The sequence below is a fragment of the Canis lupus genome, chromosome 7, assembly GCF_003254725.2.
Source record: "Canis lupus dingo isolate Sandy chromosome 7, ASM325472v2, whole genome shotgun sequence".
NCBI lineage: Eukaryota > Metazoa > Chordata > Mammalia > Carnivora > Canidae > Canis > Canis lupus.
Genome location: NC_064249.1, coordinates 66,396,403 through 66,412,706, shown reverse-complemented (window position 1 = coordinate 66,412,706; position 16,304 = coordinate 66,396,403). Strand labels below are relative to the sequence as shown.

The 16,304-nt window shown below is 37.4% G+C and overlaps 1 protein-coding gene and 1 pseudogene across 6 annotated transcripts in view; one reads left to right on the top strand and one right to left on the bottom strand.

The window, feature by feature from the left end:
- Positions 1-16,304, top strand: part of GREB1L (GREB1 like retinoic acid receptor coactivator) — a 269,533-nt gene that overhangs the window by 100,016 nt on the left and 153,213 nt on the right. The window lies entirely within an intron of this gene.
- LOC112648191 (proline-rich protein 3-like) lies at positions 5,476-6,212 on the bottom strand (annotated as a pseudogene).

The following is a 16,304-nucleotide window of genomic DNA, read 5'->3' as shown; positions in this document are numbered from 1 at the left end:
TCCTGACCTGAGCCAAAATCAAGAATTGGACATTTAACTAACTGAGCCACCCAGGCACCTTTTGACTTATTTTATAACTGGAAGTTTGTACCACTTAATCCCCTTGACCTATTTTGCCCATCCCCTCAACCCCCTCCATTCTGGCAACCACTAGTTTGTTCTATTTATGAGTCCGTTTCTGGTTTCTGTTTGTTTGTTCATTTGTTTTGTTTTTTATATTCCATATATAATTTAAGTCATATGGTATTTGTGTCTCTGATTTATTTCACTTGGCATCCATGTTTTAATTGTGCTTTATAAGGCAGTGTTCTCAAGTATGGTTTAAAGGTTTTCCAGGGGTCATGGAATTTTTGGATATTATTTTATTTTTATTTGTTTGGTTTTTTTGCTGCTGGTCACTTTTTTTTTTTCTTTGAATCTTTGGATTTTACAACAAGAAGGGACATCTTCAATCATCAGGTCCAATTTTTTGAGTTTTACCAACACAGATTCAGCAGACCCAGAAATACTTAGTAGATCATCTATGGTCAAAAAGCCTAGAGAGCTATTGGTAAGGTCCAAACTCCAAAGTCAAAATGTTAAAATACCTGGTGGAGGTGTCCTAACTACCTCTTAATGAAAAACAGAGAATGAAAGGTTGAGAGTAGAGGATTGTTCATTCCAAGTCTGGAAAACTTAAAAATCACTGCTTGATGGAATTAGATAGTTGGTTAGTTTACACATTGCAGCTTTCGGATTGAAGTCAATCTGATCCCACAAATGTTTAATGAAATACTGTGTATAAGGCATTGAACTGCAGTGATGTTCCTACAAAACTGTGCAAAATCACAATCCCTGCCCTCAGACACTCTGCAGTCTAACCTGGAGATAAAAATAAGTACATAATAGGAAATAAAAATGATTATATATATTAAAAAAAAAAAAAAAACACCACACAGGTTTTCAAAAGACAAAGAACTTTGGAATTTTCAAAGTCTCAAAGAACTTTGAGGATTTCAAAGTCCAAAGGGGAGGTGAACTTAAATAGAACCTGATAGGTCAAGTGCTCATTAGCAGATCAAAGGTAAAATCAGGGCGCTCTGGGATCTCACAGGCAAGGTCTTAAATCTGAGTGGGAGAAAAGAAAGGAACTTGTAAAATGATAAAATTTTTTGCAAGTTTTCCTATTCTTGAGTTGGTTATTGCTGCTAGAGAAAACCCCTCAACCACACAGATCGATTTCAACTATAAATTCATTCTCTCTAACCCTAAATACAACTTAATTATATCTTTGAGTTGAGTGCCCTTGGTGAGTTCCTCTCTTTTTTTCCTCTATCGACTGTTCTATCTATTTCACTCTCTTTAAGCCTTTACCCAACTGCCCTTTTCTTAACAGGTAAATACAACTTAATTATATCTTTGAGTTGAGTGCCCTTGGTGAGTTCCTCTCTTTTTTTCCTCTATCGACTGTTCTATCTATTTCACTCTCTTTAAGCCTTTACCCAACTGCCCTTTTCTTAACAGGTTGCTCCTCTTATTTCTAGGAGCTCCTGAAGAGTCCCAGTAATTGCCTTAATTTGACTGACTTCTAAGTACTAGTGATGCCAAGTGCTTTATCTCCAACCCTGCTTCCCCCTAACCTTCAAATTTGTCTATCACATTGCTGCTAGACATCTCCACTTGGATATTTCATAGCCATCTCAAAATCAATATATCTAAGACCTCAGTGTATCACCTCCCATTCAAAACCTCATCTTCCCAAAACAAACAAACAAAAACAAACAAAAACAAAAAAACAAAACTTCATCTTCCTCCAAGTGCCCTCAATTAGATGAGGTAACACCATTCTCCCCAATTTGCACTTTAGAAGCATGAAGGTGCAGAAAGCATGTCCAGCTAGGAGGCTGCAATCATCCAAACCACTGAATTCCTTGTTATAGTATTTAACACATGGTCTGTAATTGCACGAGAGAGAACATAGTCAAGTAATTAAAAATATGGCTTTAGGGACACCTGTCCGGCTCAGTTCATAAAGCATGCAACTCTTGATCTTGGGGTCATGAGTTCGAGTCCACATTCAGTGTAGAGCAAAGCCAAACCAAACCAAACCATGGCTTTAAAGTAAGGTGGATCTGTGTATGATTCCTGGCACCACCTTATTAGCTGGCCATGTGATCTTAAGCAAATTATTAAACTTTCTTAGACTGGGTGACCTCATCTGTAAGATGGAGACATAGTAATACTTCTATCAAATGATATTTGGAGGGTTAAATGAGATATCACAAATGAAACTTTCAGCAATGAGATTCCTAAGATCTAGGAGAGTGAAGACCATTTCTGTCTTGTTCACCACTGTATCTGCAGGACCCAGTACAAAGAAGGCACTCAATAAATATTTACTGAATGAATATGTAAGGTAGTGCATGCCTGATTTGAGGTACTAACAGTGGGGATGGAGAAAAGCAATGCAAGATAGAGACCGAAGCTTCACCCTGAATCAATTGCCCATGCTATTGGTCACTAATTCCTACTGATTTAATTCCTAAGTATTTCTCAGTTCTTTCCATCCTCTGTGATCCTACTATAACTGAACCCACGCAGGCATCATGATCTCTCACTAGGACTATAGTAGACATTTCTAAGCACACTCCCTACATCCTGTTCTGCCTCATGAGCCCCTTCCAGATTACCACAGAAGAATCTATTTGAAGCCAAAATGGGAACATGTAATTTCTTTAACATCCTTTCATGTAGCTACTTTTTATCCATAGGATCCAGTCTCAACTCCTCACACCTGGGTCTACATTTTCATCTTCCTTTCCTACCACTCACTCTCTCACTTTTGATAGTCTAGCAATTGCAGACTGATCTTGTCTTCAGAACATACTGTGCTATTTCATGTCTTAATGCTTTTGAGAGGGGCTTGCTTATTCTTTCAACACTCTTCTCTCCAGTATCAGGATTACATTTGTCTGCAAATGACAGGAAACACTAAACACCACGTCAGAAGTTTATTTCTTTGCCACAGAAAGTTTGGGAGTAATTGTCTGCAGCTGGTAAGGCATTTCTGCTGTCATCAGGGACCCAGGCTCCTGCCCTGTAGTTCTGCCATTGATGTGTGTCTTCTATCTGTTCCTTTCTTTTTCTACCTTTCTAGGGCCTTATTCCATTAATCATCTCCTTTCTTCAGTATCTCTACCTCTCACTTTCTTTGGAGGGAAGAAACTCATCCTGTAAGCATCCCTCGTTCTATTGTCTCTTTCCTGCCATTCTACCTTTCCAACAGCTACTACTTGATTTCTGTCCTAGTTCACCACTCTTCTTGAAGGACTAATTGCTATATGGCACATTTTCATTCTTGGTCCTATTTGACCTCCCCTACCTGTTGAAACTGTTGACTACCTCACATTTCTCCAAAATCTCTTGTCCCTTGGCCTTCACAACCTTATAGTTTCCTGGTTTCCTTCCTAATTCTCCTACTGCTCCTTCATCTGCAAAGAGGTTTTCCTCTTCCTTTGCTTGACTCTCAAATGAGAGTGTTTCTCAGACGTCCCCCCTTGACTCTTACTCTATATACCTTCTCTGTGATGGCAGTCCCTAGGTAATCTCACCAGTACCAATACCAGTTATCTGTGTGGCAGCTGTCTGTTTCTAGGGTTTGTTGAGTTCCCACTCCAGAGCTTGAGTCCTGAATTTCTAACTGCCTACCTAAAGGGCTCCTCTTCTATGTTCCTTCCATCCCTGATTGTGTACAGTTTTAATCAACTCCTCCTAGACTTCAGAAACCTTTTATCTGGTCTCTAATCCAACTTTCACATTACTGTCAGAATTATCTTCTATTTTTAAAGAATCAAATTATGGTAATATTTTGAAAGCTTCCATTGGCTTTGCCCTGCTTCTGGGATAAAATTCAAATTCCTGATTTGGCATATAAGGTCCTTTACAGACTGTCCCCAACCAACTTTCTTTTTTTTTTTAAGTTTTTGTCTTTTTTTTTTTAAGATTTTATTTATTTATTCATGAGAGAGAGAGAGAGAGAGAGAGAGAGAGAAAGGCAGAGACATAGGCAAAAGGAGAAGCAGGCTCCCCTCAGGGAGCCCAATGTGGGGCTCGATCCCTGAACTTAAGGATCACTCCCTGAGCCAAAAGTAGAGCTTAACTGCTGAGCCATCCAGATGTCCCCTCAACCTACTTTTTATTTGTTATTTATTACTTATACAAAAAAATGTTAAAAAGAAAAAAATTTATTCTCGGCACCTTGGGTAGCTCAGTCAGTTAAGCATGCAACTTTTTATCTCAGCTCAGGTCTTTATCTCAGCTCAGGTCTTAATCTCAAGATTGTGAGTTCAAGCCCCTTGTTGGGTTCCATGTTGGGTGTGGAGCCTACTTAAAAAAATTTTTTTTTAAATTATTCTCAGTTCTCCAATGGCTTTCATCCCTCCCTCTTGCCCACACAACTCCTGACTTGTTTCCTTAGGGCCAGTTCAAAACTGAACCTGTTCACTGCCGTTTTCATGAAAGAGAGCCAGTGCCAGGGATGTGGGGGAAGAAGGTGAGAATAAGGTGACAGTACTGTCCAGGTTCCACCCAGAAGTGGACTGGGTGGAGATGCACAGGATTCAGACAAAAGGACTGGTAGCCTCACAATAATGTAGTGTAACTAAAGTAGGCTGGAGAGGACATGGCATAAGCCTGTGAGGCTTTAAAGGGCATCTCCTGGGCTCTTTCAAATCCAGAAAAACCAACACCAGGAGAAGAATGGGGAGGACCAAGGAAGCAGTCTTATGGAAAGATTCACAATTCTTCCATATTGGGAGTTGCAGAAAATCTAGAGGGCACCATTTTTGGCAGAAAAACTTACTCTACTGTTGGGAAATCACAAAAGTGCTACAGATGCTGTGAAAAGCCAAAGGGAACACACAGTTTCACAAAGCACAGTGATCATAGACCAGAGCAGAGGGGATCATGCTACTGACACAGAAACTACAAAATCCAAAAGCAGGAAGAGTGGCCTTTCAGGGAGTAGCTCTGTATCAGTCATCCACACTTATCTCAGGTCAGATAATCTGGTGAGTTTCACAGAGTAGCCGGCAACATGGGAGTGGAGAGGGGGCACATGTCACATAAAAAGGACTTAAAATGAGCAGCTAGAAGAAAAAAATGGTAGAAAATTGCTCCATGGCGTTCAGAAATCAAGGGTAGTGCTGGGGGCTAAGTGGACACATGCACAAGAAAGAGCATGGAATAATAAGTTTTCTGTTTAGTAGTCAGTTGGTGAGGGGAAATAAGATCCAGGAGGCAGGTGACAGGAAAAATATTTGGGTCCTGTAGGCAAGTCACTGGAAGCTGGATCAAAAAAGGAGTGCACACTACAGACCAGTGATGAAACACAACTCTGGGCCCCAAATGCGGGGGGGTGACCCACGGGGGTGGGTATCATTGATAAGAGTGGTGAGTGGAATAGCTATCACATGGCCACAGGGAAATATATAGCCATTAGGTCACAGAGGGCTCCTTCCAGCCTGGATGGTAGAAGGCACAGAGGTCCTCCTATTGACAGTGGCCCTTTCTGGCAAAGTGTCAGCAGAGAGGGTGGTCAGATATATCTTCCGTAACCTGGGATCTATCCTCTGGTTGGGCAGATATTCTTGATAAGAAACCAACTTTTGACATTTCAAGGGGTTTCTTTGCTCTTTGGGAAAGCCTCCTCTGGAAGGACCTTTTTGTTCTCATCCAGGAAAAGGAGATTCAGCATTGGCCCCCATCCACCATGATCAGTGGGCCATACGTGTTGCTTCGGCCTCCCCAGAGTAAGCCTCTGCCCTAGGAAGGAGATAGGAGACTCAGTTGTGGTAGAATCATTGGCCTCCTTGATACTGGAGGACCTCTGTAAAGAGAGTCCTTTTTGTCTGGCTCCTTTTGTTCAACATCATGTTTATGAGATTCATCTAGGTTGCCTGTAGTAGGAGTTTGTTCCTTGCAGCATAGTATCCATTGCATGCACACACAACAACTTATTTATCCATTCACCCAATGTGGACGTGCAGGTGAATTCCAGTTTGGGGCTGACTTGGGGTCACCAGGCTTCCCATGGGCCATGGGAGGAAGGCCCAGAGGGCTGCGTAGTCTGATGAGATCCCATTTTCCTCATCTCCAGTCTCTTCCTGCTCTGGCAGTTGTGGCTGCTGCTGTAGTGGCTACTACTTCTGATTTTGCTTCTTTCATTTTGGCATCATGGTTGTGGCAATGGTTGCAGCAGGGTGTGTGGAGGGCAGAATTCTCGATTACTTGCCACTTTAACCCCTCTTCCCCAACAATAAACCTTCAGTATTTAGAAAATGCACTCTGCCTTTGACATTCTGTTCTACTGGCCTGTGAGGTCCTGCCAGTTCTGTTTGATAAATCTTTTCAAGCCATGCAAATGTCATCTCTTTTTTTTTATATTTTCTTCATTTCTCTGCACAGAATTGCTACAATCTCTGTACTTTTATGGCACTTTGCTCCTACTTCTAGTGAACGCTTATACATTTACATATCTGTCTTCACCTCTAGATTGAAGTTTCTTTGAGATTGGGAGACTGCCTTTATTATCCTTCCTAGCACAGTTCATAGTATGTCCTAGGTGAATAAATTAAAATAATGAAATCAGGAAATAGGAATACCTTTTACTGTGATAATTATGAGTTTTGTTTTGAATATACTAACTTTGGACATGTTGAGTTGACATTGAGGTTGGGTGGAGAACTGCAACTCAGAAAAAATTTTTTTTTAATTTTTAAATATATTCATTTGAGAGAGAGATTGGGAGAGAGCAAGCAGGAGAGAGAGGCAGAGGAAGAAGCCGACTCCACACTCAGCCAAGGAGCCTGATATGGGGTTTGATCATAGAACCCAGAGATCATGACTTGAGCCAAAGGCGGTTGATCACCCATCTGTGGCACCAAGGTACCCCAAGTCAGAAAAGATTTTATGGCCAATGATGTAGATACAGGAGTTGCCAAAAAAAGACAGTAATAAACACTGATTGGGTCCCCTGTTTTTCAACTATGGACTACAGAAAGATAGGACATTTATAGGAAATAGAGAAAGGGGGTTGGAATTTGGGATATGAAGGAGAAAATCCATAGACATCTTTGTTGGGGGGGAAAAAAAGCATAGTTGACACTTTTGCCTGGGGTCCTCTCCCCTCTACCAGATGTATACAGTCCTTCCACTAATTTAAAGTCCAGAATCAAGAAATAAAGATGTTCATTCTATTTCTTCTAGGATTAGAAGCTACCAATTCAAAATTTTCATCCCAGACTCCTGTGGGCTACTTCAAACCTTGTATATTCTTCGTCTCCACCTCTCCTGTTTTTGTGGTGTGTGTGTGTTTCTGCACCTTTTGCAAAAGCAAGAGTGGGTTAGGTGGAAATATGTTTTTCCCCTAAAAAACTGAAAAATCCCTTTTTAAATAGAAAAATAACACATTTGGAGTTCTATTTATTTAGATTCTTTTCTTTAGCTTATTCTCCTTTGCTTTGTTAGTGTTTGTAGAAAATAAATACTGGCTTATATAGATTATTTAATTAAACAGATAAAGTTCCGTGTTTCCATGCAACTCCTTAACATTTTTAAAATTGATAGATTTAATTGTACAAAAATTAAAACTGCATGGAAAAACGGCAAATACAAAAAGCCAAGGCAAAAGGCTACTGGGGGGAAATGTGCCCCATATTATACACAAAGGACAAAATTCTTTAATATATAAAGAGCTCCTACAAATCAAGAATAAAAATAACAACTAAATATGAAAACTGATTAAGACTGGAAATTTCAGAGAAAAAGATTCAAGGGCTTTTAAATTCATTTGAAAAACTATTCAATTTCATCCATAAGAGAAATACAGACTAAAACTACATTGAGATATCATTTTTCATCTGTCAAATTAACAAAGATCCAAAAGTAGATAATACTCTACATTGTTGAAGGACTGGGGATCCATAAATTGCTAATGGGAGTATAAATTGGTTCAACCATTAGTTCAACCCTCGCTTAATACTAAGTATCAGGGAGTCTTTCCAATCCACCTTTTCTCTGCTTTTGGCAGTTTCCTACTTGATATGGACCTTAGAGAAACTGAACTGTAATTGAAAATGTTTCACGGGCAGCCCGGGTGGCTCAGTGGTTTAGTGCCGCCTTCAGCCCAGGGTGTGATCCTGGAGACCCAGGATCAAGTCCCATGTCGGGCTCCCTGCATGGAGCCTGCTTCTCCCTCTGCCTGTGTCTCTGCCTCTCTCTCTCTCTCTCTCTCTGTCTCTCATGAATAAATAAATAAATAAAATCTTAAAAAAAAAGAAAAAGAAAATGTTTCTGATGTATGGAAGAAATGAAGACTGCCTTGTGTATGCTAAAACAAAACCAAACGAGAGCATTTTGGCAATATTTAACAAAATTAAAACTGCATATATCCTTTGACTCAGCAATTTTACATCTAGGAATTTATCCAAGTACTAAATTAGTGTGTATTAATTAGTGCAGGGTTGATTATTATAATATCTTTAGTAATAACAAGGACTGCAAAATAAGTATCCATCATTAAAGAATTAGTTTACAATAATCATGATATAGAGGCACCTGGGTTGCTCAGTCGGTTAAGTGTACAGACTATTTTGGCTCAGGTCATGATCTCAGAGTTGTGAGACTGGGCATTGCATCACATCAGGCTCTGAGCTCATCAGGGAGTCTGCTTGAGATTCTCTCTCTCTATGTCTCCCTCTCTGCCCCTCTTCCCTCTGCACACACACACTCTCTCAAATAAATATAAATCTTTTAAAAATAATAATAATCATATATATCCAGGGAATTTTCCAAGGTCATAAAAAATAATGAGGAAGATCTTTATGTAAAAAGAGCTCCAAAATATTTTTATTATCTTATTTTTATTTTTCATCCTAAGTGTACTTTTTAATATCCCTCACTTATTTCCCCCATTCTTCCATCCACCTCCCTTCTGGTAACCATCAATTTGTTCTCTATAGTTAAGAGTCTATTTCTTGGTTTGTCTCTCTCTCTCTCTCTTTTTTTCCCCCTAATCTTTGCTCATTTGTTTTTTAAATTCCACATATGAGTGAGATCATATGGTATTTGTCTTTTTCTGACTTATTTTGCTTAGCATAACTCTATAAATCCATCTATGTCATTGCAAATGTTAAGATTTCATTATTTTTATGGCTGAATAATATTCCATTGTGTGTGTGTGTATTTTTTCTTTATATATTCATCTATCATTGGACCCTTGGGCTGCTTCCTTAGTTTGGTTGTTGTAGGTAATTCTGCAGTAAACATAAGGGTTCATATATCCCTTTGAATAAATGTCTTTGCATTTGGGGGGAGTGAGTACCCAGTAGTGTGATTCCTGGGTCATGGAACAGTTCTATTTTTAATTTTTTGAGGAACCTCCAAACTGTCTTCCATGGGGCTACACCCAGTTTGCATTTCCATTAACAGTATACAAGTGTTCCTTTTTATCCAAATCCTCATTAACACTTATTACTTGAGTTTTTTATTTTAGCCATTCTGCCAGGTATGAGGTGATATTTGATTTGCATTTTCCTGATAATAAGTGATGTTGACCATCTTTTCATGTGTTGTTTGGCCATCTATAGGTCGTCTTTGGAGAAATGTCTGTTCATGTCTTCTGCCCGTTTTTTGATTATTTGTTTTTTGGGTGTTGAGTTGTATACTTTATTTATATATTTTGGATACTAACCCTTTATCAGATATATCATTTGCTAGTATCTTCTCCCATTCCATAGTTGCCTTTTAATTTTGTTGATTGCTAATCCATTTTTATGTTGTTACAGCTGATATCAGAGAAGTTACCGCCTAGGCTCTCTTCAAAGATTTTTATGGTTTCAGGTCTCACATTTAGGTCCTTAATGCATTTTGAGTTTATTTTTATGTATGATGAAAGAAAGTGGTCCAGTTCGATTCTTTTACACGTAGCTGTCCAGTTATCCCAATAGAATTTGTTGAAAAGACTGTTTTTTTCCCATTGTATATTCATTCTTTCTGTATCGAAGATTAATTGGCCATATAATGTGGGTTTATTTCTGGAATTTCTGTTCTATTCTGTTGATCTGTGTGTCTATTTTTATGCCAGTAACATACCATATCATACTGTTTTAAATCCTGTCACTTCGTAATGTAACTTGAAATCTGAAATTCAGTTTTGTTCCTCTTTTTGTAGGTTACTTTTGCAATTTGGGGTCTTTTGTGGTTCCATACAAATTTTAGGATTGTTTGTTCTAGTTCTATGAAAAACACTCTTGGTAGTTTTTTGTTTTTTGTGTGTTTTTTTTTTTTAGATTTTATTTATTTATTGATGAGAGAGAGAGAGAGAGAGACAAGCACAGACACAGGCAGAAGCAGGTTCTATGCAGGGAGCCCAATGTGGGACTCGATCCCGGGTCTCCAGGATCACACCCTGGGCTGAAGGCGACACTTAACCACTGAGCCTCCCAGGGTGTGCCTGTTGGTAGTTTGATAGGGATTGCATTAAATCTGTAGATTACTTTGAGTAGTATGGACATTTTAACAATATTTGTTCTTCTAACCCATGAGCATATTTGTCTGTATCATCTTCAGTTTCTTTCATCAGTGTCTTATAAGTATAGATCTTTCACTTCTTTGGTTAAATTTAGTCTTAATATTTTATTATTTTTAGTGCAGTTGTAAATGGGGTTGTTTTCTTAGTTTCTCTTTCTGCAGATTCATTATGAGTGTATAGAACAGATTTCTGTACATTGATTTTGTATCCTGTGACCTTACTGAATTTATTTATCAGTTCTAGTAGTTTTTTTGTGGAGTCTTTGGAGTTTTCTATATATAGTATCATATCATCTGCAAATAGTGAAAGTTTTACTTCTTCCTTACCAGTGTGGATACCTCTTGTTTCTTTTTGTTGTCTGATTGCTGTGGCTAGGACTTCCAGCACTATGTTGAATAAAAATGGTGAGAGTGGGCATCCTTGTCTTGTTCCTGACCTTAGGAGAAAAGCTCTGGTTTTCCCCGTTGTGTATGATATTAGCTGTGGGTGTTATATAATAATTTTTATAGATAATAAAGTTGACTTGGACTGTTTCCAGTGAGCTTCTCATTCTTGTGCTAGCCCTACATTTTAAATTATTAAGTTACTCGAACAGTATTTATGAGTACCTGCTATGTAGGAGGGTACCACAAAAGTGCGATAATATTAATAATAGGCAAAAACAAAAACAAAGTCCCTACCTTCATGTAGTTTAGAATTTAATAGGGAAGACAGACATTAATCACATAAATTACATATAGCTCATCCATGAGTTAAATGTTAGGAAGGATATGAATGGGAACTTTTAGCAAGACTAAGGGGATCCGAGAAGCAATGCCTGAAGTCTAAAGGGATGAGGAGATTTAAATTGGCAAAAGTAAAACATAAGGTAGGTGGAATTACAGGCAGAAGAAACATGTTGGTCATTGTTGGTCACTGTTGCTAAAGCACAGAATTTTGGAAGAGAACAGTGCCAGATAAGGCTAGAGAGATGGGCAGAGATATTTACAATATTGATTTTTATTATCAGAGTAATAAAAAACCATGAAGGGCTCTAGTGAAGCATTGACAGATTATATTTGCTCTGTAATGCAGAGAAATGATTGTAGGGTGCCAAAGAGAAGGCAAGGAGAACAATTAGGTAAGTTGGTGCTGGCTCTTGGCAGGAAACCTCAGGTCCCACCCACAGAGTTGTTTGTGTACCTTACAGAATGGTGACTGCCTTCTCTTAGAGCAAATGATCCAAGAGGTCAAGGCAGAAACTACAGTATCTTTTATAACCTTGGAAATTACATATTATCATTTGTTTGGTATTTAGTAATCACACAAGTCAGTGTTGATTCATTGTGAGGGAAAGGATTACCCAGGAGGTAAGATTCATTGAAGCCATCTTGGAAGATAGCTACCACAGACCAAACTCTGTAGAACTCCAACATTTCATTTCTGGGTGGTGTATTGTGGGAGTACAAAGGAAATTGAGAAGCAGCACAGGGAAGGAGGAATACCAGAAAGGTTGTAAGATGAAATCCAGCCAAGGAAAAGGAAATTTCAAGAAATCTACCAAGAGGACATGTTAGAGGAGAACCAAAAAAAGTTCACTGGATTTAGTGACATAGATTTAATGCCCAAAAACTCATTCTTCATGATATGGTTTAACATTTATTTTGACTCACTTCCTCTTATAACCTTTATTAAAGAGACTTTTCTCCTCCCATCTTTTCTTTGATAATCTTCCTTTAACACCCCTTATGGATGTTTTCATAATGTTCCCCACAAAATTCTACTGATACTTTGAGTGGAGTTGTGTCAAGTTTGTTATTTTGTTTGAGAAACATGTTTTTACAATGATTAGACTGCTCTTTAAAACACCTGGCACATTTCTCTCTGTGTGTAAATATTCATTTAAATCACCCACATAGGGCAGCCTGGGTGGCTCAGCGGTTTAGCGCTGCCTTCAGGCCAGGGTGTGATCCTGGAGACCCAGGATCGTGTCCCATGTGGGGCTCCCTGCATGGAGCCTGCTTCTCCCTCTGCCTGTGTCTCTGCCTCTCTCTCTCTCTCTCAATCTCTCTCTGTGTCTCTAATGAATAAATAAATAAATAAAATCTTTAAATAAATAAATCACCTACATATTGGGAATCCCTGGGTGGTTCAATGGTTTAGTGCCTGCCTTCAGCCCAGGGCATGGTCCTGGAGTCCCGGGATTGAGTGTCGCATTGGGCCCCCTGTGAGGAACCTGCTTCTCCCTCTGCCTATGTCTCTGCCTCTCTCTCTCTCTGTCTCTCATGAATAAATAAATTCTTTAAAAAAATAAATAAAGATAAATAAAGAAATCATCTACATAAAGTTTGGCAATTTAAAAAATGTTATCACATATCTTCATTAAGTTGAGTCCTGAGTATTATTTTTGTTGTTGCTGCAGTGAATAGGATGTTTTCTCTGCCTCCATTACCACGACAGTGTTTTCAATCTAGAAATGTATTTACTCTATTCCTCATCTTATGGATAAGGAAAAAGGCCCAGAGAAGATAGGTGACTGGGCTACAGTTACAGACTGGTAGAGTTGGGGACGGCAGATGTTGAACATCCAAATTTTATTGTGCTACATTAATAGGAAATGAAGTTGCTTACTCAGTCAAACCTCATTAAAATTAAGAGTCCCTTAAGTATCATTTTCTTTGTCTTTTTTTTTCCTATAGTTTTATTAAGTTTTTTTAATTCCCCTATGGTTAACATACAGTGTTAATTAGTTTCAAATGTAGAAAATAGTGATTCAACAATTCTACATGTTACTCAGTGCTCATTATAATAAGTATCACTTTCTTTGTATCAGGTTTCAAAGTAGTACTATACATTTTATAGCATATCTCTACTTTTTAGAATTGTCAGTTTGAAATAGTGTCATGACTTAAGGAACTGCCTCTCATCTCCATTCAATTCTCCCTGAAGACCTGATTCCTACCAGACAGGAACTATTTTTTCTTTGAGGTCTAAATAGACCTAACAACCTATTGCAGTGAGTAAATATTTAATGAAGATTGAATATTTCCTCTGTGGTGGATCAATTTACTCTTGTTGATTATCTGAGGAAAGCTTTTTTTTTTAATGTCATGTAGTAGGTTAAGAAATTTGTTTTCCTGGATATTGTTATTAGTTTGGTTTCAGTGATTTAAAAATGCATGTCTCTTAGTATTTTTCAGTCATCTGTTTTTCCTAGTTTATACATGCAATTTGAATTATTATGTTATCTTAAATACAAATCTGAGATTCATTGACCTGGGATCATGCAATGAAGTCATTTGCTGTGAGAGTTGTTTTTTCTTGTATTTGTGGTACTTGGCGCTCCAAAAATGAAAACTATTTGCTAATAAGGTATAAGGATGTTGATGGTGCATTTTTTAACAGCAGAAATATAATTTTTTTTGCTAAATATCTCTAAAACCATAAATAATTTTTAGTTAACAAAAAATGTGTTTTTCTTGTATTTTTAACTATCAGTATATATTTAATTTTTTAAATTTTCTTAACTGATTTTAGGTTTAAAGAAAATATATTTATATTTGCCTGTACGTCTCTAAATATATGAAGATAGTGACATAGCTTCAAAGTTTTCAACTTGTAAAACTAGAATGACTCTAGTGGAATCATTTAGTGCAAGTTGTTAATGTGGCATTCAGATGGAATTTATCAGAATCAATTAGAAAAACAAACTTCTCGTTTAAATGGCAGGAAAAGGTACATATATATTTCATCCTCTTTCTATGCTAGGAAATATGTGAATATAATTTTGAAATAGAGAATTCATGCCTAGTGACAAATTATCCTTCATTTTTAAGGAATAACTTCATTGTGTTTCGTATTTGATAACTTCTGAAACCAATATTTCAACTTAAATAATGTTTGGTGTTTATTTTACTAGAGGAGAATTGCATGATGACAGTTATAGTACATATTTGATAACAAGCGTAGAATAAATCAGTTAAGTCATAGTGGTCTGATATCTGTTTTTAAGGTCTTCTTGACCGAGGAGTGTGTGACCTGTGAAATCTCTACTTTTTTGGATTTTGTTAAGATATTTTACAATGCAAGGATTTAAATCTAGATGAACATCCCTGTGGGAAGTTGGCTGATGTGGCCCAAGACATTAAGAGTATCAAGGTATAAATTGGAAAAAGCTTAACAAATTCTGATAACAATTAACATATGTAAGAAGAGCGAAGGTAAAATTAGCAAGTTTGTTTTCTTTCCCAATTTATAAAAAGAGAACCTGAATTTTAACCTGGTATTTTCAAAGCTCTGATTACTCAGCAGCATTCCATTTTGTGAAAGCATTGCCAAGAAAATGTATCCAAATCTTGAATTACAGACTACTCTTGCATCTGATTGGAAGGGGCATAGGAGTTGTTTATAAGGTTGCAGATCCCAAACTGCACAAGTGAAGGTTGAGACTTGGGGGAGGGTTTGACTCAGGGAAGGGAAGCTTCGTAGACGTTACAGCTCTGTCCAGAGGCCAAATGGGAGATAAATCACTGCTGGCCACCTCTCTTATTATTGAAATGGTTCAGCCCTGGGGTTTAACTGAAGGACTTACAGGGTTTTGAAGTGCAAATAGGATGGTGAAGGGTAAACCCTTTTAGGGCTTCATTTTGATGGATTTTTTTCCTGTGTGGATTTCTGGCACTGACTGTGATCTGGAAGGGGCCCTTAAAAAAGAAAAGTTTTGTTTTGTTTTTGATCAATCAGGCAATAAGAACTTTCCACAGGGGTGTACTTTTCCTGCATGCATATCGATCCTATTGTGTTTAAAAGTAGGTCATTTAATTGGGCTTTTTTGGGGGGGTGGGGGGAGCCTTCTGCAATGGAACTGTCATTTCAAGGTCATGTCTCTCTTTTTGGTATTCATGCCAAAGTTTGAGAGTGTTGAATGATGTACTTTTGGATCAGTATTTTTGGGGGGGTTACTTAGGATAAGGTTGTGTTAAACAAAAAACAAAATTATTTGGTTAGAAGTCAAGTCCATATTAGAAGAAGTCCTTTTTATATTGAGGAGCAGTCTATAATTAATCTTTTTTTCCATTAGTTATGTAAAATTGTATGTATTTATTTGAGTATTTTGTATGCTTTCTGTTTTGCCAGAATTAAAATAAAAAACAAAATTCTGAGATTCTGAAATATTTGTACTACTTTATTTGTACAGATACATAGAAGCATTTAGGGAAATAAAGGATACATTAAAAAATGTTTAAAAAACAGATACATGTATTTTTTTACCCCACAAATAATTCAAACACAGGGAATGAAATAAGCTATCTTTTAAATTTTATATATTTTTGGTAAAATGGGAATGAGAGGAGAATCATTAATGACTTCAAAGAAAAATAATTGTAACTAAGGGCTTTTTGTGCAAATTACAAACGAAAAGTAAAATATTTGTATTAAGGAGATGCTATGGTATGTGCTTATGATTCTTTTTAGAAATAATGGTTGACAGAACTTTTCTTGAGCATTTTGCTCTTTATTTTTGATTTAACAGATATTTATATCATTTGCCCTGTTTCAAAATGATAATGTATTTAGCTGCAGCAGAGATTGCCCTCTGTGTAGCTTGATACCTATTATAAAAAACAGTTGTTAATCTCTGTAATTGACATTGATCACACAATGTTCTTAAGTGACCTTCAAGTCAGTTTTTGTTTTTCTATTCTTCAAAAATTTCCCTTCGCTGTATTTATCTAAATCCAGAATTAAATTAAAC